The following is a 21,557-nucleotide window of genomic DNA, read 5'->3' as shown; positions in this document are numbered from 1 at the left end:
TGTGGATGTACCTGGTATTGCGGATAAGTTCCATTACCTTATATGGGACTAAGCTGCAGTACCAGAGTCAGAGCCCCACCGATTCAATATTGATGGCCTATTTTAAGGATATCACCATTAAAGTTTCAGAAAACCCCTTTCATCTTAGTAAACACTTACAAGGGTGAGACTATTTACATACATCTTATCAATACATATTGGATATATATATAACTCCCTTTGAACACATCCCAAGCATACGTGAACAGGCAGTGACCCCCTTCTAGCTGGCACGACATGGTTCCAATACGTTTATAATTATAGGGTTAAATATGCACCATATTTATTCTATAGACATTATGCTAACTTCCTCCCGGAATATCAAGAGCTCAGGCAATCAGTCTCAGTATTGCAACATTGCAATTTATTATGCCTTTTATATACACACAATAAATGTCACCCATGATGATAAATAATTACAACCTCTGGTGATGATACAGCCACAGTATTTATTCCTGCAGCTGTGATGTCACTGTCATTTTCTCCACATTGATTGTGGAGCTCTGGGCAGTGTAACTCTCATACATGCCAGCAGGGGGAGCCCAGCTTGCAGAAAATTCTCCAGATCTCCCAGTTTTTATCCAGAGTATTAACATGAAGTGAATATGACACCGCGTTTCCAAAATCTTATTTTAATCAGAAGGGGACCAGCAATAACTAGTTTAAAATAAAACTTGATTTATGACAACTCTTATAATATTTGATGAAAACCTTTGAGATTTATTCTCACAAAAACCTGTAATGGTATACTGAGGAAAGTTTTATCACTAGCCACTTGTGACTGATGTCAGCGCTAGTATTTCACTTGGGACTAGATAAACATGATTTTAAAATACTTTGAAGACAAATGACTATTACTTTAATGGTAATTAGTTTATAATGTGACAGGAATCAAAGCCTTGCATCAGTATTAAAGGTACAGTGTCGCTTTTTAACTATGTCTGTCACAATTTGATTGTTCTTTTTTTTTTTTTTGCAGTGACTGAAAGTTAGTTTCTCAAGTAGCAACTTTTAAGCTTATTTTTCCTCTGTCTTCAGACCAGGGTCATCTTAAGGAAACATAGGGCAAAACTGAGACTCTGTGTAATGCCTAGTGCAAAGCCTGAAAAAGGGTGAGAATGACAAAGGGATTTAAAGAACATCAAAGAGAGAACCCCTGTGTCATGCATCGCCCCGTCAAGACATGTAATAGTCATAACAAAGTGCATAAGTTTTCCCCAGTATGTTCCTTTAAGACTAGGGCTTCACAAAGACCGGCCGTCAGCATCTATAACCTTTGTGCCAGCGTTCCCCTCCTCCTCCACGGGGACATGTACTGCTTCCGCCAGCTGCTCGCTCCTGTAGGGTGTGCGCGTGCGCCCCGGTGATCTCTTAAAGGGCCAGTGCACGCAGCACTATAACCATCCCTAGCCTATCTCTGTGCACCCTGTCCTACTTAAATCCGTCCTTCCCCCTCTCCTGTGCCTGAGCGTTGTTGTGTTAGCCAATGTTCGTTTAGCACATGGTCCCTTAGTTGTATCCTATACCCAGTGTTCCCGTATCCTGTATCCCGTATCCAGTTATTGTGTCTGTTCCAGTACGAAGTATAGTGTCGGAGTCGAGTTTGTTATCTGTGCTAAGTGTCATCTGTGCCAAATGTCATCTGTGCCAAGTGTCATCACACCAAGTGTCTGCCTATCTTCTACCCAGGTACTCTTGTCCTAAAGACTTTCATCGTCTGTTGTTTGGCCAGATGCTACTCCGCTACGGCGGAGCGGCCTAGTGGGTCCACATACCCCACAGCCGAGATATTGATCAGATGGGATCATAGTCAATACACAGTAATGCACCAGATTTTAAATGGTTGCAATGTAATGAGCCTGTGACATTATAGTGGCACAGTACATCAGCCCACATCTTATATATTTATTACATTTTTTTCCCCATTTTTTACATAGTACCAATATACATACAGAATTTTATACAGATTGTTATTGGAAATTACCATACAGACTAACCCGTAGGCTGCCCATATTTAAGAATTTAGGGCCACTAGTGACTTTGTCACATTCTCAGTCACAGAGCCCGATCTGCAACAGAGGGTGATAGCCAAATATAACAGTGATGGACGAGCCAGTAAAGAGCTGATCACCTGTATCATGCAGGGGATAATATTGTTCAATGGCCACATATAGGCACCAATGAGTGCCACAAGAGATTGCATCTTCCATCATATACGTGCTGATAAACTATTAGGCAGGGAAGTCAATGACTGCCCATATACGACTCCAGCACCTGCTGTCAAATTCAATGTATATTACTATTGTATGAAAGGCCAAGTACTGTGCAGTTGTCCCAGACTAATAATATTGCTGTTCTCTTGTATGGCCATGAGGTCTTCCGGTTCTCTAGGACGCCAGGGCTCAGTTGCAACTGAAAACTCTGCATCTTCCTCAGCTACAACACTGGTTTATACGAACAAGACTTAGGACAGTAACATTTGGAATTTCAGCCATGACACTATCTATAGGCAACAGATAAGATATGGATTGCCTTAAAGAGGCTCTGTCACCACATTGTAAGTGCCCTGTCTCCTACATAAGGAGATCAGCGCTATAACGTAGGTGACAGAGAAGGTTTTTTATTTAGAAAACAATCTATTTTAAATCACTTTATGAGCGATTTTTAGATTTATGCTAATGAGTTTCTTAATGTCCAAGTGGTCGTGTTTTTACTTTCGACCAAGTGGGCGTTGTACAGAGGAGTGTATGAAGCTGACCAATCAGTGACCAGTCAGCGTCATACACTCCTCTCCATTCATTTACACAGCAGCATCCTTATATAGGAGATAGGGCACTTATAATGTGGTGACAGAGCCTCTTTAAAGAGAAAACCAAATATGGAAATTTATGCCTAAGGCTAGATTCACACAGGCGTTGTGCATCTCGAATATGAAAAACATGCGTTTTTCACATCCGAGGTACATCCGTGCTCTGCGCTGCGGGATGCGATATCACATATCCCCCATATACTAGAGTCTATGGAGGATGCATGAAACGTGAAAAAATAGGAAATTTCCTATTTTCTCACGGACCCCTCCTTTAAAACAACGGGCGTGTGAACGGCCACATTAAATTATATAGGTCCGTGTGACGGACGTTGTTTCAACGGCCGTCATATGGACGTTTAACACATTCGTCTGAATAAGGCCTCATGCACACGACCGTAGCCGTGATTTCCGCTTTGTCCGGCCACGGAGTGACAGCCGCGAGCCGCCTGCAAATCGCGGGCTGTGCACATTATTTTAAATGAGCCCGGACTGCAGAGCACGGCCGTCATAAGGCTTGCCCATTCTTTCTGCGGTCCGGACTCCGGGGCCATGCACGGACCGTGAAAACCACGGTCGTGTACATGGCCCCATAGGAATGAATGGGGCGGCAAATTCTCCCGTGGATTTTCGGGGGAATTGCGGCCGCAAAAGCACGTTCGTGTGCATGAGGCCTAAGGCCTAAATATGCTAAGACAATTAACATGGCAATAATTAGTGTCAGGCAGCTGCTGCAAAAGCTAATAAGGGCTGGATACTTTTTTCATAAAGGTAAAGTTGTTTTTCATGAGTAACATGTTGTCCTTGCATTTCTTTGTAGACTGGAAATTAAACTGGTTTCCATTAAAATCCCATTCATGGAAATAATATTTTTGTGAGTCAGGTATAATAAACAGTGTTCTCTGGATAACATTAGACAGGGATTTGACTGTTCTGGAAATGGTGTTGGGAATTCTGTAGTCAGCACTTTTTTTTTAAAAGAAACGTTGCCTGGTTACCATGACAACAGCCTGGACTGTAATACTTCACTTGCTGCTTGCTTGTTTTATTTATCTTATTGCTCTCTATAAAATATGGACCAACCCTGTTAATAAAATAAAGCCAATAAATACACAGTGATACTTGTCAGAAAATACTTTGCTGCTATTAATATTAGCAAATTGGTCTTAGTCTTCACATATTATTATAATTATAATTATTATTATTATTATTACTATTATTGTTGACGCTGCACACCCTAGCCCGATCCTGTGAGTACAAATTTATTACTATACTGTCACTTTAAATTGGAGAAAATAGTATATGCCCTAAAACAGTAAGCTAGTATTAATGTCTCACTACTGAATGGCCCCAAAAATCCCCATTGAAAACCAGACAAGAGTATACGCTGCATGTAAACTGGCCTATATCATCTGTAATCACTCCATGAAAGGAAAGTTCAGACTATTTGAGCTTGACAGGTGATCAGTGGACTACTTTAAACCTCTCTAGCAGCCTGGGGGAACATTATTGGCAAATAAAGTATATTAGCATGTTGTTAATTCAGCAGGTCTTTTCTCATGTAGGTAAAGTCGCTCCAAAGTGACTGCACTTAAAACTATATTTTGTTTTCTAAATTGGTCCAAAATGCAGTGCTAATTAATTTTCTAATATATCTTTATAAAGGTTAGATTTTTTTGTATTTCTGATACAGAGCTCAAAATCCACTGCTTAGCTGCATGTTGCTGAATAATTTTATAACATATCTGTATATAGATCAGACCTGTTGGTTTTGTTTTTTTTTGGTACATATCTCCAAATCAAATGCAGAGACAAAGAATTAAAAGATAAAAATCTTGCTGCCTGCTGCCGCCACTAGTGGGAGCTTTGGCACTGTCACACTGATAAAGCTAGTGAAAATTGCGTACCAAAAAGTTTATTATTTTAAAAGTTATAAACTTTTTTCTAAATATGCAAATGAGGCTATACTAGACAAATGAGTGTCAACAGCAGCGATTCTCCAAGGGTGGAGCCTCCTCACAGCCTCTGACGCCGTCCTATCAGCATGAAGCTGCTTCACACACAGTGTGAGAGACTGTGGCTGGAGGGAAGCATCATATCTTCGGCTGTGAACCACATAGAGCAGCGGTTCTGGTGGCATATGAAAGATGAGATTCTAATCTTCCATATGGCATGAGTTCCAGCTGTGAAACAACCGGAGGTATCACCAGTTGAAAACGCAGTCGGGAATGGAAGCTGTATACTATATGATCACACTGTGTTGCCGGGCTGGGAAGAGGAGAGCTGTATGACGCTGTCCAGCATCATTCAGAAATCATTACACCACCCAAAGTGAAAAGAAAGAATCACCTCCCTTTTGGCAAGTACAGCCAAATTAGCATATTTAGAAAAATGCTCATAACTTTGCAAATAATAAACGTTTTTGAAAAAAATAAATCACACTGTAGTTATCAGCATCATAGCGCCTATTAGATTAGTTAGGAGATAGGGAATTAATAAACTAGTGACCGATCCTCTTTGAACTGCATTTAAAGAGAATGATCAGGTAAGTACAGTATATACCACCCATCTACGTAACATCATTGTTTGCACAGTTCAGCAATAATCCCAGTTTGCTTCATTTTCATTATGACTGTAACAGCTGTCCCTTAATTCTTGGTCCAGGAAGACAATCTGTGTTCTTACTTTTCATACAGTATCATAAATATTAATGAGAAGAGATGAGATAAATATCTTTTGAGTTTGAGATGTCCCTGTTCTTTATTGCTGACGTGTGAACCTTCACAATGTCTTATTCCTGTATCTCTCCTTTCCATCTGCTGTAGAGAGATTTCACAATCTACCCAGGAGTTTTACTTGAACGCTCTCTAAAGTCAATGTAGATACAAATCACAGATTAGAGATCACATTTGTGAAGTATCTACTCTATAACCAGGCACAGGACTTGAGGACCTACAGCTCCATAACTCTTTGTAAGTTGATGAATAGCTTTTTAATCACCAACTCTTGTTTGAGACTGCGGTGGTTATGTACCATGTCATATTTTTGTGTCACAGCAATGTTTACTTTAAATATATCTGCTCCATGCAGGCATATGACAAATATAGATATGACATATGGGAAGTATTTTAATGGATTAAGCCCCTCTGGATAAGAAGTGCATGCGATTTTAACTACACGCCTGTCTGTCAGGTATATATCTTGATTATAATAGCCCTTCCTGCTGTTAAAGAGGTTTATGAAAATATATACTAGGGGGCAATAAAGATTTCATTACAGCACTAATAATACAACAGGGAAAATACATGGCTTTTGTAAAGCCTTTAACAGAATAAAACTTGCATTCAGATGTTCAATGTTGAACTAGTAACATTTGATGCTGAGAAAGAGGTAAGATTGGGAGTGATCTGGTCCACTGGGCAATAACGACCAAGGACCGATTACCCCTTAGTTGTATCTACCCCTTTAGCCCATTAAGATATGTTTTAAGGCATCTGAATCAAGAGCTCTTGGCCACTTTTGGCCATATACCCTTGAGAATTTCTCTTATTCCCAAATGATCAGTCCACCACCTGAGGCCATGGGCTACTCAACCATAAGGGCCTGATTATAGGGATGGCAAAGGGGCAAGTGCCCAGAGGTCTCCACCGTCCAATCTCTGGCAGAGACAGGAATTTAAAAAACCAAATAAGCTTCCTCCAACATGTTTTAATGTGTGACAGATGAGAGAATAAGGTTTTGTTCACATCTGCGTCAGGGTTCCGTTCTGACGTTCCGTCGGAGCTTCCAGTCAGAACGGAACTCTGACTGAGACAAACAGAAACCATAGATTCCCGTTTGCATCACCGTTGATTTCAATGGTGACGGATCCGGTGCCAATGGTTTCCGTTTGTCTCAGTTGTGCAAGGGTTCCGTTATTTTGATGGAATGAATACGGTAGTCGACTGCGCTATTCATTCAGTCAAAACGACGGAACCCTTGCACAACGGAAGCCATTTTCACCGGATCCGTCACCATTGAAATCAATGGTGATGCAAACGGAAATCTATGGTTTCCGTTTGTCTCAGTGAGGATTCCGTTCTGACGGGAAGCTCCAACGGAACGTCAGAACGGAACCTGACGCAGATGTGAACGAAGCCTAATGTAGATTTTACTAATATATATTGATAAGGGTTGTAACTACTACTGCCGTCGAAACCTCTGTTTCCTCTTTCCTAAGGGGGAAAAATGGCTTATTATTTTTTGGGGTCATTGGTGATTTTATTTTTTATTTTTTTAAACGCAGCATGCTCTAGGTTTGGCTTTTTTTTTTTCGATGCCTGTACAAAAGGCAAATGCTAACAAAACGCTTGTAAAAAAAAAACGTAATGAAAAACCCATAAAATTCATGGTGGTTTTTTTTTACAAACGTTTAAAAATGCTAAAAGATTATGTGTGAAGGAGGCCTAATGTGTTTGTTGAGATAGGGCAACTAACATATGAAGTATGTGCATATGGAGGACCCAGAAGTATGGCTTGTTTGCATGCATGGAGACATTTTTAGTGTACAGTCCATATATGAACGTATTAAGATCAAGCAGTAATGCATCTGCATACAAATCAAAGGCCCCTCCAATTCATCCAGTTACACTTGGCTCATGTATGGCCAAATAAAATTTGATACTACTGTAAGCACAAGGAGGACTAGTCAATTCTATGCAATTAGCACCCGGGACAAGAAATTAAAAATACATATATTCTGTATACAATGAAACCTCTCCAGAAAACCATCTCTTTGAGAAGACCCCCATTATCTAGACCAGATTTCACAGATTTCAGTTCAATCATATACTAGGACTACTGACCACCCCTCTAGAAGACCATTTTTCAATGCAATTTTGGGTGACCGTCCCAATGAGTAGACGCTCGACATCTGATTAGGTAACATCAAATATTTCATAACTGAAATGCTACATTGCAACGCAGTATATGTTGTCATAATATCAAAGTAAAGCTAAAGAAAAGTACAATAGTACATAAAATGACATGCTTATCATTTGGCCAGTAAACATCGCATGGATGATGTGGAGCAGGGGTCTCAAACACGCGGCCCGCAAGCCGCATGTGGCCCCTGAAGCTGTGATCTGCGGACCGCGGGACACAGAGCCGCTAGTATAGGCTTTTCTCCGGGACTCTGTGGAATCCACTGATATCACTGTCCATAAATGGACAGCGATGTCAAGGGCTTCCCCAGAGTGGGAGTCCCAGGCAGAGCACTAGTATAGGCTATGCTCCGGGACTCTGTGGATTCCCCTGACCTCGCTGCCCATATATGGGCAGCAATGTCAGGGGCTTCCCCAGAGCCGGAGTCCCGGGCAGAGCGCTAGTATAGGCTCTGCTCCGGGACTCTGGAATCCCCTGACATCACTGTCCATATATGGACAGTGATGTCTGGGGCTTCAGGCTCTGCTCCGAGATTCTGTGGAATCCCCTGACATCACGGTCCATATATGGACCGTGATGTCAGGGGCTTCCAGAGAGCCGGAGTCCCAGAACAAAGCACTAGTAGTGCTCTGCCCGGGACTTCGGCTCTGGGGTTGCCTCTGACATCACAGTCCATATATGGACAGTGATGTCAGGAGCAGAGCTGGAATCCCAGGCAGAGTGCTAGAAGTGGCTCTGCTCCAGGACTCCAGCTGGTGGCAAGACCCTGACATCAGTGTCCATATATGAGGAGTGATGTCAGGGGCTTCCCCAGAGTTCCAGAGCAGAGTCTATACTAGTGATCTGCTATGGGACACCGGCTCAGGGGTTGCCCCTGACATCACATTTCAGTCCAGGAGAATCCCCTGACTTCACTGTCTATGGACAGTGATGTCAGGGGCTTCTCCAGCAGAGGAATCCCCGGCCAAAGCATCGGTAACGCTCTGGATGGGGAATCCACTCTTAGAGGGAGCCCCAATGGATCTATTCACTGGGGTGGGGGCGTACGTGTGGCATTTTCTACAGAGGGCGCTGTGGCATTATCTACAGAGGGCATTGTGGCAGTATCTACAGAGGGCACTGTGGCAGTATCTACAGAGGGCACTGTGGCATTATCTAGGGGGGGTGGCATATTCAGAGGGCACTGTGGCATTATCTACAGAGGGTACTGTGGCATTATTTACGGGTGGGTGTGCAGCAGTATCTACAGAGGGCACTATGGCATTATCTATGGGTGGGTGTGGCAGTATCTACAGAGCCCACTGTGGCAGTATCTATAGAGGGCACTGTGGCATTATCTACAGAGGGCACTGTAGCATTATCTACGGATGGAGGTGTTGCAGTATCTGCAGAGGGCACTGTGGCATTATCTACGGAGGGCACTGTGGCATTACCTACGGGTGTGTGTGTGTGTGTGTGTGTGTGTGTGTGTGTCAGTATCTACATAGGGCACTGTGGCATTATCTACAGAGGGCACTGTGGCATTATCTACGGGTGGAGGTGTGGCAGTATCTGCAGAGTGCACTGTGGCATTATCTATAGAGGGCACTGTGGCATTATCTGCAGGTGGGTGTGTGGCAGTATCTACAGAGGGCACTGTGGCATTATCTAAAAAGGGGCTGCCCAATCTTGACACTCGTGTGTCTGTCAAACGCTGCCAACTGAGCCGCCGGACTGCATTTAGCAACATTTACACTGGAAAACTGGAGTGTTAAAACAAGCACATGGAGAAAACTCGCAAGTTTCCGTTAAGTTTAAACCTAGCGGTATTATTATAGTAATGTAGTATTGTTATAGTAGGTCATATAACTAACTGATTAACAATAATTTTGTATTGTATAACATTTGAAAGTAATGTGGCCTGTGAACTTTACATTTTTTCAATATGTGGCCCACTTACCTGGCCGAGTTTGAGACCCCTGACGTAGAGAATATTATTCGTTATATGTATATGTAGTAATAATCCATATGTAAATCCTGACAAGCCACTGACCACTTTCCTCTTCTCAGGAGAGAGGTCTTAAATTAATAGTCTGTTTTCCATGACCTTTCAAATGTCCTTAACCTTTGTAGGATATGAAACAAGCCACTTAGGCAGCCCTCTAGTCCTCTACAAGAGAAGTGTTATATGATAAATGAATCTTTGACCTAACCCTGCGTCTTCAGTAGCTACAGCTATCTCTAAGCATATAAGGAAGAAATAAGGACCAAATACTGTAAAACCTCCTTAAATGATATATAAAATAGTTCTGATACCTCCGAAGGGGGGAGGGTTAGATATGTTCAATTTACAAAAAGAAAGTTAGAATAGCTGCATATAAGCATTAAAAAGGATTCATGCACACACCTCCGTACGTAAAAAGTCTGATGGAGCATGCCATGTTTTTTTCTGTTGGATACAGAGGTACAATGGACCCCATACGAGACCCCATAATTCAGACCTCAGCTTCCAAAATTCAAACCCCAGAACAGACCCCTTTAATTACTCACCTCTCTCTAACAGGGCCAGGATATCATGCATGTAGAAGAATTGCCGGGAGCGAGAAGAGGTGAGTAATTGAAGTGGTATGTTCTGGGGCTTAAATTTTGGTATCTGAGGTCGGAACTATGGGGTCTAATCTGGGGTCTGAATATTGGGGTCTAGTCTGTGGTATGGTCTGAGGTCTAAATATTAGGATCTGCATTATGGTGTCTGGTCTGGGGTCTGAATAATGGGCTCTGATCTGTGGTATGGTCTGCGGTCTGAATAGGTTTGGGGTCTTAATATTGGGGTCTGGTCTGGGGTGTGGTTTGAGGTCTGAATATTGGGGTCTGGTCTGCGCTCTGAATATTGGTGGCTGAATTATGGGGTCTGGTCTGGGGTCTGAAGTATGGGGTCTAATTTTTGGCATCTGGTCTGGGGTCTAAATTTTAAGGTTTGGAATAATTTTTGGATCTGTTCTGGATTAAAGGGTTTATCGAGGCTTCATAAAAACTGTTACTTTAAGAGCAAATGGTATTTGATATCATTGTTGCAGGCAATATCCTCCATCTATACTGTCCCCATTGTAAGGTCCTTATTGTGAGGACAATACACAGGAAATCTTAAGAAAAAAAGGAATATTTTAACAAACTCCGCCACATGTCAAGCCACGCCCCAAACAAACCCCGCCCCATAGCAAGCCACACACCCATAAACCACGCCCTATTAAAGCAAACATTTTGCTAACTACGGAATGTTACTGACAATAGATATTTATTGTCTTTACAAGGGAGGAAGAGGGGGTTAATCCTCCACCAATTCTCCTTGTAGCCGCGGTCTCTAAGATGAGCACTTTATAACCAAACTCTTAGGCCTCATGCCCGTAATTGTGGCCCACGATTGCAGGCACGACCGTCTGCTGACGGCCGCCCGCATTTTCGGGCCGTGCTCCCATACAAAGTGTGGGAGCACAGGCCGTAAAACACGGGGGAAAAAAACATGCTCCATAATTCCCGGCACGAGTTCTACGGCACGGACACCCATCCATACACGCAGCCAACAGAACTGAATGGGTCCGTAAAAACCGCAGACCATATGGTTGTGTGCATGGGGCCTTACACATAGTATATTAGCAATTTAAAACAACATGTGCTCTGTTAGCTAATGTGTATATATAATAATAGAACCCATTTAATAAATGGGTACACCTCAAGTGTTATCCTTGTTTCTGCTACTATTGTACACACATAGGAGACATCTTTATAAAATAATCCCAACAATATGAAAATGTATAGTATAGCCATAGTATAGTACAACAAATAAGCTACAACTACTCCCTGTGAGCGGAGCATAGGCTGCATTCTGAAGACAACCACTAGTTGGCGCCTTTTGTTAACATAATGATTGTTTGAAGAAGAGAAATCAACCAAAGCTTATCTGTGCTTTATAAATAAGATGTTCTGGGGATCTGGGGGTAACAGTGGTAAAGTGCTTGCCTCGTAATATGTGGAACGTACAAAAATGCTGGGACGAGATAATGTAAGGAAATAAAAATGATGAACTATATAAAGATCATGTATTTCCAAGCAAAGATCCTGTGTGGGGGAGGGGAACAGAAAACACAGAAGGAAACATACACTCTGGATAATTGGAAATCCTGTGACTCTTATCAGCGTGGCACATGGACATTATCAGCTGCAAACAGCCACAGGTAGCGGTAGAGGAGATACAGACATTTGCTCAGATGTGTTATTTCCTGCAACTTGTAAAAGTGCAATTAAAATGAATTAAAATCTTTGTTTGTCTTTTTCAACTTGTTTATTTATTCCCATTTCTTATATAGCAGTAATATATTCCACAGTGATGTGCACACAGTTCATTTCTTGTCTCGTGGAGCTAACAATCTATTTTTCCTCCCTCACAAACACTAGGGCTGATTCCATAGAAAGCCAAATAACCTATTATACTCTGTTCCCATCACGTTTTCTCTTTACGTTTGGCGCATTCTCCAGGTCCGTAGGGCTCTATGGATACATTCAACTTATGCGCTAGGTAGGGAGAGACATACCATATTTCCAATGTGTGCATCTGCACAGGGGCCCAGCAGGTAACGGGGCCCTCTGCCATCTTTAGGGCTGCTAGCAGAATCCTACTGTCTGATAGATTGCATGTAAGGGACTCCTAGCTTACAATTACTAGTGGGTTGTTAAAGCAACATTAGGGAAATACTCTACAATAAGGGGGAAGCCATATGATTGGAGAGTAAAGGCCCTTTACACCGGCCGACAATCAGCCGGTGCAGCGAGTACCAATCACCGAGACATCGTTGATCGGCGCTCGTTTGCTCCTGTCACAAGGTGCTAGTTACTCTGATCGCTCGTTCCTATACATTATTATCATGTCTGCAGCGCGTCCCCCTGTTTACACAGGGGGATGTGCTGCCTACAACGATAATATTTAGCTTTTTTAAAACGATACGATCAGCAGATAATCGAGCGTTTGCTTGTTCATCTGCTGATCGCTGTCCTGTTTACACAGAGCAATCATCAGCAACGAGCGTTATATGAATGCTCTTCTGCACGATAATCGGCAAGTGTAAAACCCCCTTAAGGTCTATGTCCGCCGCTCGCGCTAGGTGTATCTCCCAGTGCACACAATAAACGTGATATAAGCAAAGACTAAGTTTGTTTTATTCTCATTCAAAAGATTTTTATTTTGTGAATTAAAACAACATATAAAAATACAAACACAAAAACATAAACGCAAGTACACGATGTGATCATGAGAAAGCAAAAATGTGACACACAGGTTTGGAGACTCAGAAGGAGATGAGCACATAAACAGGAGAGCATTCATGTAAAATTACTATATCAGACCCAATAGAGTGGGTATTAGAGAGTTAATACTGAATATCCAAGTATATTTTTTGGCGTGTGGGAGGAAATCGAAGTAACTGGAATAACAAAGAAGCACGCAAGCTTGAAGGGATATCATACCAACTAGAAACTAAACTAAAAATGTATTATAATAGTACCTGCACAGTATGCTGAACCTTCTAACTTGCTTAAAGACACGCAGAGACCCGTCAGTGCCACTGATCCGGCGGATTAAGGTTTCAGCGCTAGATACAGCTGCTCTATATACAGGATACAAAGCAGCTGTATCTCAAAAAGTAAAAATTATTTTTAATAAAAAGTAAAGTTCGAAAGTTGCACCAATCACACTGATGTGTGGGCAGAGTAAGAAGGACTCACAGGCTTTCTCTATGAGTCTTTGCAGCATTTAAACAGCTTTTTACGTGAGGATAAAAAAACAAATTATAGGAAATGTTATATCCCTCAGCCCAGAGTCTCCCCTCTATGCTATGCTGACATCAGATAGGGGAGCATAGGAGACCTGACAGATATGCTTGAGGTAGGATTTAGCTTGGGATCATGTTTTTAACAAATCAGAGATTTTCTTGCACGAAAAAAAAACAACAGCACCCTAATATGTAGTAGAGTGGGGCCACCCTGTTTGATGGCAGGCCACAAAGGAGGGAATTGCACTAGTTGAGTCAAAATATAATAAGGATATGAACTAACATTGTAGGACAGCACAAAGCAAGAAAAGCAGTTATGGTGGTGTTGGCAAGAGTGAATGTTATTCTGGGCAGGAATGTTAGAGAAGATGATATAGTATGATGATGAGTTAGTAACGTTTTTAGAATAAATTTTTTAAATTTGCCGTGAATTTGCATTATGCAACGCAGAATATAATTTTTGAAGATTTGCTCATCAATGATTTTGCTTGTACTTTGTTGCGGGTTTCAGTAGAGTCTCAGCCCAAAGACCTTCACCAATGTTATATTCTGTGATGTCTCAATGACACCTCAGAAAAAAATTCAAATCCCTTTAACTCTCTGAACTATTTGGTTGGTTGTCACAGGTTATTATAAACTGAGTATATAAGACCTAAGAAGTAATAAAAACATTAAACCTCCTAACAATGATCAGTATGATGAAAGTTAGATACCGCCTGTCAGGAGGAACCAAATAGAAATACTCGTCCACAACAAAATACAAATATTTATTTCTATTTTTGCAGACTAAAATATAGGTTATTTCTGAAATCTGTGGACCATGACAACGACTTATTTTATGTTTTGACTTACAATGATCTGTTTTGACATTCACTTCTTCAGATCATTGCTGTTGCTATGTTTTGAACAGATTTTCTCAGGTATGAAATCTGTACTATTGAAATTTGCCTGCCACCCAAACACTCTAGGGGAAATAGCAGCAGAGCAGAAAAAAAAATCATTATAATGTTATCGTAGAATGTTCTTTTGAATATATGGATCGAAAGTAAACTATACATTATTATATAAAATCATTTGTCTCCATGTGCTCTACCTGCAGACTACAAGGCTGGATTACTACATTCTACTAAACCTATTTTAAGAGATCATTGCTAAAACTGTGAAGCTTTAAGAAATAATAATCAGATCAGAGCTGAAGGCAGCGATGTACATAAAAGAGATAGAACCTCGCAGCAAAGATCAAGATGGGCCCCCATTATGGTTCCGGGTTATAACCTAGTGTTTGTTTCACCCTCTACTGCTGTTTTAAGACCCTTTGGCCAATACCCCATATTTGCACACATTGCAGTATCTCTGGAGAGGGGAGTCCTACACAGGTACTCGCCTCCCAATAAAGTGGACAACCAGGGATGGGCCCCCTCTCTCCAAAGGCTCCTTAGCAGCCACATTGGCTGCTTCGATAAGTGCTCTTTAAGCTGGAAGATGCATAGTGCAGTACACAGCTTTTACAGTTCTACAGATACATCTCCCAGAGCAATAACATGCACATTCAACCTAGCTAGACATGCAAGTTAAAAGAACACTAAACATACAATATGCACAAAAAAAAAAAAAAAAAAAGATTTCCCAGCAGTTCCTCTCTTAATCTGTTGCCTTCCTTTGATCCTATTTTGTCTCAAATTGCAATTAATATTGAGAAATATATAAAGAAATATTCTCTGTGTATTTCAGGAGATCAGCCATTAATTCCATCCTTCTACTCACTTTCCTTTGTCTGGCTGCAAGACAACTGGCTGCAGCAGGACCCTCCACCCTCTTAAGTCTGCCCCTTTTGCTAAACTCAAACCCCTCAATTGTTCACTAGTTGAAAATTGAACAGATCAACATAAAATTAACCAATGCAGACTGATTAATAGTATGGGCAACTTTATCTCTTATTTCATTTCATTTTTTTCTAGGTAGTCTCATGACTAAGATAGCATCTATTTCAATAGTAAACATAAAGTTAACAAACAGTCAAATACATATTTATTTATTTTTTACAAACACACCTTTGTCCGCAAACCTAGAATCCATGCCAGAGTCTTTGTTTAAATCCCGTTGCTATTAGACATGGTCTGGTGGACGGCATGTCTAGGCACTACGCATGCTGCGCAACATAATACAGATAAAGCACTGCAGGGACCGCTGGTGGCTGGACTCCATTTTGCTATACCAGTGCTTTAACTGTATTATGTTGTGCAGCATGCACAATGCCATCCATCAGACTGCTTCCATAAAGAATCTATGAACGGTTCTGGGCATGCGCAGTCAAGAGAAGGGGATTATGTATGAACTATGAAAACCTTGTGGGGCTACGTCAACACGTTCTGCACTCACTAGAGATCCTGGGATGTGGATGCAGGATCATACAAATCGGGTGCGACAGGGCAAATTGTAAGCATGCCCACAAACATCGCCGTGAATCATGACGCTGAGTTGGGTGGAAATGGGCATAATAACTACTCAACCTATCTTTTATATAAATAACTTTGTTAAATACAACATTTGGGAGACAATGTTGGTCATGATACAAACATTTTAAGTGTTCGTTTAATGGGAGAATCAGAGGAGATAACTGCAGGCGGAGGAGCATTTGGCTGGCTTATCTAAAGTCTTTGGAAAGCTTCAGTTTGCAGAGTATTTCCTTTATCAGAACAGTAGTTTATGCTTCAGGGCTCCTCTTCCTACTATAAGTAAAGCCCCTATTACACCGGCCGATTTTGGTCGTTGCCGCGAGCGCCGATTAACGAGACATCGTTGATCGACGATCGTTTGCTCCTGTCACACGGAGCTATGGATGGTGACAAGCGCTCATTACTCTGATCGCTCGTACCCATACATTATTATCATTTCGGCAACGCATCTCCCTGTTTACACATAATCTTTTACTTTTTTAAAATGATACGATCAGCAGATGATTGAGCGTTTGCTCGTTCATCTGCTGATCGCTGCCCTGTTTACACAGGGAAATTATCGGCAACGAGCATTCTATGAACGCTTGTCTGCCCGATAATCGCCCAGTGTAAAATCCCCTTTAGGCCAGGAAATTTAAACCACAGTCAGCCATTATGGAAGGTATGGAGAACTGTATTTGTTTATCCAGTTACATCCCTGCTGTCTGTGTCTTGTATATGTTACTCCAATTGATAAATACCTCATTGTGTCTTCTGTTCCTTCTTGGATTAGCATACAATTGAAAGGCATGCTGATTTAGGGGTAGTCCACATGCAACCTATGACTGCTTTCAAAAGTGCTGCAGTGTAAAAAAAAATCCCTATTTAGTATAAGAGGTAAGGACTACGATATATGCACCACCACCAAATTCTGTGTGCTCCTACAAGGGAACTCTATTATATACATACACTACTCGCCAAAGGTGTGTGGACACCATTTGTGCCGAAGAGCTCAGTGACTTTAAACATGGCACATAGGATGCCACCTAGCCACAAGTTAGTTTGCACAATTTCTGATCTGCTAGATTTGCCCTGGTCAACTGTAAGCATCTAGGAGTAACAACAGCTTAGCCACAAAGGGGTACCTCATGCAATCTTACAGAGCAGTGCCGTCGAGTGCCAAACCATGTGGTGCGTAAAAACACCTATTCTTTGTTGCATCACTCAATACAGGGTTCTAAACTGCCCCTGGAAGTGACATCAATACAAGAACTGCGTGTCAGGGGATTCATGAGATGGGTTTCCATGGTCGAGCAGATGCACACAATAATTAGATCGTCATGCACTATGACCAGCGCTAGATGGAGTGGTGTAAAGCATGCCACCACTGGACCCTGGAGCAGTGGAAACGTGTTCTCTGGGGTGATGAATCACGTTTCACTATCCCATAATCTGGTGGACGAAACTGGGTTTGGCAGGTGACAGGAGAACGCTACCTACCAGAATGCATAGTGCTCACTATAAACTTTGGTGGAGGAGCGATAATGGTCTGGGCCTGTTTTTCAGGGTTTGGATTCAGCCCCTTATATCCAGTGAAGGATAATATTTATGCTACAGCATACAAAGACATTTTACATAATTGTTTACCAATTTTGTGGCAACACTTTGGGGAAGGTCTTTTCCTGTTCCAGCATGACTCTGCCCCGGTGTATGAAGCAAGGTCCATAGAGGCATGGTGTGATGAGTTTGGTGTGGAGCAAGTTGATTGTCCTGGCCTAAACCCCATTGAACATGTTTGGAATGAATTGGAACGCTGATTGTGAGCCAGAATTCCTCATCCAACATCAGTACCTGACCTCACAAATGCTCCTTTGGCTGAGTGGGCACATATTCCCACAGACACACCAAAATCTTGTGGAAAGCCTTCCCAGAAGAGTGGAGGCTGTTATAGGTACAAAACTCCATATTAACACCCATGGTTTTGGAATAGTTTGTCCAACAAACTCACAGAGGTGTGATGGTCAGGTGTCCATGCACGGTACTTTTGATAGTGTATGTACAAAGGCACAGGCATTAGTTAATGTACACTCAAAATAGCATCAATTTGATATTCAATTTGGCCACCACTGCTTTAATCCTATGTACACGAGCCATTACTTTTGACTTGTCTATTTTTTTATTGCAGCTCTTGTACAATTCCAAAAAGTTGTTTTACATATGCGTGAAAAATGTAAAATCAGTAATAAATGTACTCATACAGAAAGTACAGCCAACTGAATCCCATTTCCTACTGTACATGATGATGGAAATGAATGTCGTAACTGAAGAGATAGAAGGTCAAATATATAAACAAATGGAGCGGGCTGCACAGGCGGGTACTGTTGTGATAATGGGAGATTTTAATTATCGGGATATTAATTGGTGTCATGGTTCGGCTTCAACTGCAAAGGGGAGACATTTCCTCAACCTGTTGCAGGAAAATTTTATGTGCCAGTTTGTGGAAGACCCGACTAGAGGTGAAGCTCTGTTGGATCTGGTCATTTCTAATAATGCAGAGCTTGTTGCGAACGTCAATGTTCGTGAAAACCTCGGTAACAGTGATCATAATATAGTTATATTTTACCTATAGTGTAAAAAAACAAACACAGGCTGGGAGGGCAAAAACATTTAATTTTAAGAAAGCCAATTTCCCCAGGATGAGGGCGGCAATTCAGGATATAGACTGGGAAGAACTAATGTCAAATAATGGGACAAATGATAAATGGGAGATTTTCAAATCTACTTTGGGTAATTATAGTGCAAAATGTATTCCTATAGGTAACAAGTATAAACGACTCAAATTAAACCCCACATGGCTTACACCTTCTGTGAAAGGGGCAATACATGACAAAAAAAGGGCATTTAAAAAATACAAATCTGAGGGTACATCTGCAGCCTTTGTAAAATATAAAGAGCTTAATAAAATCTGTAAAAATGTAATAAAATCAGCAAAAATACAAAATGAAAGGCAAGTGGCCAAGGATAGTAAAACAAATCCTAAAAAATTCTTCAAGCATATAAATGCAAAAAAGCCCAGGTCTGAACATGTAGGACCCTTAGATAGTGGTAATGGGGAGTTGGTCACAGGGGATCAAGAGAAGGCAGAGTTACTAAATGGGTTCTTCCGCTCTGTATATACAACAGAAGAAGGAGCAGCTGATGTAGCCGGTGCTAGTGCTGTTAATATATCAGTTGATATACTGAATTGGATGAATGTAGATATGGTCCAAGCTAAATTAAATAAAATAAATGTACACAAGGCCCCGGGACCAGATGGGTTACACCCTAGAGTTCTTAAAGAGCTTAGTTCAGTTATTTCTGTCCCCCTCTTCATAATATTTAGAGAGTCTCTCATGAGTGGTATAGTGCCAAGGGACTGGCGCAGGGCAAATGTGGTGCCTATTTTCAAAAAGGGCTCTAGGTCTTCGCCGGGTAATTATAGACCAGTAAGCTTAACATCAATTGTGGGGAAAATGTTTGAGGGGCTATTGAGGGACTATATACAGAATTATGTGACAATAAATAGTATTATAAGTGACAGCCAGCATGGTTTTACAAAGGACAGAAGCTGTCAAACCAACCTGATTTGTTTTTATGAAGAGGTAAGCAGAAGCCTAGACAGAGGGGCCGCTGTGGATATAGTGTTTTTGGACTTTGCAAAGGCATTTAACACTGTCCCTCATAGACATCTAATGGGTAAATTAAGGACTATATGTTTAGAAAGTATAGTTTGTAATTGGATTGAGAATTGGCTCAAGGACCGTATCCAGAGAGTTGTGGTCAATGATTCCTACTCTGAATGGTCCCCAGTTATAAGTGGTGTACCCCAGGGTTCAGTGCTGGGACCACTATTATTCAACTTATTTATTAATGATATAGAAGATGGGATTAATAGCACTATTTCTATTTTTGCAGATGACACCAAGCTATGCAATATAGTTCAGACTATGGAAGATGTTTGTGAATTGCAGGCAGATTTAAACAAACTAAGTGTTTGGGCGTCCACTTGGCAAATGAAGTTTAATGTAGATAAATGTAAAGTTATGCACCTGGGTACGAAAAACCTGCAAGCATCATATGTCCTAGGGGGAGCTACACTGGGGGAGTCACTTGTTGAGAAGGATCTGGGTGTACTTGTAAATCATAAACTAAATTTCAGCATGCAATGTCAATCAGCTGCTTCAAAGGCCAGCAAAATATTGTCGTGTATCAAAAGAGGCATGGACTCACGGGACAGGGATGTAATATTACCACTTTACAAATCATTAGTGAGGCCTCATCTAGAATATGCTGTCCAGGTCTGGGCTCCATAGAAAGGATGCCCTGGAGTTGGAAAAAATACAAAGAAGAGCAACGAAGCTAATAAGGGGCATGGATAATCTAAGTTATGAGGAAAGATTAAAATAACTAAACCTATTTAGCCTTGAGAAAAGACGACTAAGGGGGGACATGATTAACTTATATAAATATATGAATGGCACATACAAAAAATATAGTGAAATCCTGTTCCATGTAAAACCCCCTCAAAAAACAAGAGGGCACTCCCTCCGTCTGGAGAAAAAAAGGTTCAACCTGCAGAGGCGACAAGCCTTCTTTACTGTGAGAACTGTGAATCTATGGAATAGCCTACCGCAGGAGCCGTCACAGCAGGGACAGTAGATGGCTTTAAAAAAGGCTTAGATAATTTCCTAGAACAAAAAAATATCAGCTCCTATGTGTAGACATTTTTTACTTCCCCTTTCCCATCCCTTGGTTGAACTTGATGGACATGTGTCTTTTTTCAACCGTACAAACTATGTAACTATGTAACTATGTAAAAAATTACTGTACGTAAAAATGCGGCTATGCATGTGGTTTATGACAGTAAAATACAAATGAACATAAAACATGCAGTCAATTGAAATTAGGCTTATGATTTAGTGTGATGGAGTGCCTGGTGTGTATCTGCCTGTAATTGTATTTTTATTGCGTATGCAGGGGTTCATAATTAAAATCTGGGTCATAAATAAGTGTGGTAATAATTAGAGCACACTGGGAAATGTAATTCTGTATACCAACTGATTGACAAAAACAGTTGGATACAAAATAAGTACAATTCATACTGAATCAGAAAATAGCATTGTATAGAGCAAGGCTTGTGATCATCTTAGAGGAAATATGTGTATAGCAGAATCAAATCTAAAGAGAACGGTGCTTACAGTACATTACAATGGGAATCCTACATGTGACTCATGTTATACAAGCCGTGGGCCTGACAAGAGAAAGGCCTGTAGATGAACCATGCTTCCCGCAAGTGCAGATCTCAGATTCTGAAATCAGCATTTGGGTTTTCAGTGTTTTGACCCGAGTCCCCTTGTGCTTCTTTAGGACCTACAGCTCAGTTTGGACATCTTACCCTCAGAGTTGCTGATCTCAGTGTTTGTGGGTCATGTTGAGCGTTTGGACTGAGAGAAACGGGGTATCGCTGGTAATATGTTCCAGATATACACCATGAGGGGAAGGCATCTTTATTTT

This window comes from Rhinoderma darwinii, chromosome 6 (genome assembly GCF_050947455.1).
Source record: "Rhinoderma darwinii isolate aRhiDar2 chromosome 6, aRhiDar2.hap1, whole genome shotgun sequence".
NCBI lineage: Eukaryota > Metazoa > Chordata > Amphibia > Anura > Rhinodermatidae > Rhinoderma > Rhinoderma darwinii.
The sequence above is the reverse complement of the archived record's forward strand: the minus strand, read 5'-3'. Positions refer to the sequence as shown.